Here is a 1,835-nt window from a genome sequence, read left to right as displayed (position 1 = left end):
GGTATGTCAGAAAGTTAGCAGTTATCATTTCTAGGTAGTGGGGTCCACAGATGTATCATATTATTATTTGCATACTTCTGTAACTTAAAATTACTCAAACTCAAGAGTGGGGCATGGCTAGATAGAAAGTCTTAGAGGGAAACAGTGTGTATTCACATGAGCTTTAATGTTTAACTCCTTGTTTATTTGGGGAGTATATAAACAGAGGAGAGTTGGTAGCACTGCAAATCCTTATGTTGGCCAGCACAGGATATGATTGTGTGCAACTTAATCAATGCTCCTGAAATAGATACAAGGTGTGTGATAGAATTAAGTATACGTTCATAATGACAATCATTAACGAACTTTTTGTGTGTACAGAAACTAATTTTAGAATTTGGCACATTTGTTTGACAGCATTTCATTAAACATGTTTCATGTCGGAGCTCTTTGTTCACTTTACACAATTTCCTGGATAAAAGTGTCATAGAAGGTAAGATGATTCTTTGATGGAAATATTTCCGTATGCCAAGGAGGGAAAAATTCTGAAAATCATGCCTAGTTAAAAAAAAGGTTCTAAATTATGAAGGCTGCGATGTGTTATACATTTGAAGAATGTAAATAATCCCCAAATTCATTGATACAACATATATTTTGGAGCTTACTAAGAATAACAGAATATGTCATGTGCTAGAGACAGAAAAGTTAATGAGAGCTACAGGTCTTTACTCAGCGAAGCCTTGTCCAGCCTACCAAAAATTGCAGCACCTTTACACCAGTTCTCTGACTGGGTTTATTATTTCCCCTTCTCACTGACTGTCTCTGTGTTCCCTTTTTTTTTTTTTTAACGTAATTGTCTGTCATTTCCCATTGAAATGTAAGCCCTATGAGGGCAGGAATATTTGTCTGTTGTTTTTCACTGCTGAACTTCCCGCACTTAGTACATCGACTGGCTTATAGTAGGCACTCAGTGATTGTTTAATGAATGAATAAATTGAAGGGGAATCAGCATACATTTGGAGGTTGAGTAGAGATTAGTTGAGTTTCTACCATGGCCTTCTTCTCCTTTTTCTCTGTGAAGTAGGCGGCAGGTCATTTGCTGAGTGGAGGGAGAGAGGAGGTGGGATGGTGGCAGTGGGATGAGGAGAGTAAGGAAAATGCTAACAATTTATAATAGTTTCTGTGAAAATGTCAAAGGAGCTGATACAGTTCAATTATTTCATCTGTTCAGGAATATCACCATCAATACCCCATTAAGGGATGATATCTAGGCTCTAAGAAAATAAAAATTAAACTTTAACAGAAAACTTGAAGAATGTTGGAATAGGTGATTAATAAAGGCCATTCTAGCTTTTGTGCTTCAAAGATATTATTGAGGTATACAGGTGAATATGGAATAAGTCTTTGCATTTATTGACGTATTGTAAAAAGCTACTGTTGGTTGAATTGGAAATAATAAAAATATCTCATTTTTAGGCTATACTATGTCAACCTTCATCAGACGATACAGCAGGTACTTGAATAAAAGTCACTTGCATATAGAATGATCTCATCTGACATCACAAAAACCAAGAGAGGGTCAGTAAATATCATTAGTTTGTAAGCAAGAAGTACTGGACTTACATGTGGTCTGCTTTGTAGTTTGTCAAAAACAGCCCTATTTCAAGATGCTGATGTCACAGTGCTTCTCAAACTCTTAGTTATTGAGGTTCATGATTTTCTTTTATCTTTTATAGGACAGATGGTGTGATAAAAACTATGAATACTGAAGAACTGCTAAACACACTTCCAGTTATTCAAACCCAGTTTAATGCTCTTCTTAGTTTTAACGTAAGAGGTTTATAAATTTTGTTTAA

The sequence above is a fragment of the Chlorocebus sabaeus genome, chromosome X (assembly GCF_047675955.1).
Source record: "Chlorocebus sabaeus isolate Y175 chromosome X, mChlSab1.0.hap1, whole genome shotgun sequence".
NCBI classification, from domain to species: domain Eukaryota; kingdom Metazoa; phylum Chordata; class Mammalia; order Primates; family Cercopithecidae; genus Chlorocebus; species Chlorocebus sabaeus.
Note: the sequence above shows the minus strand (reverse complement) of the source record.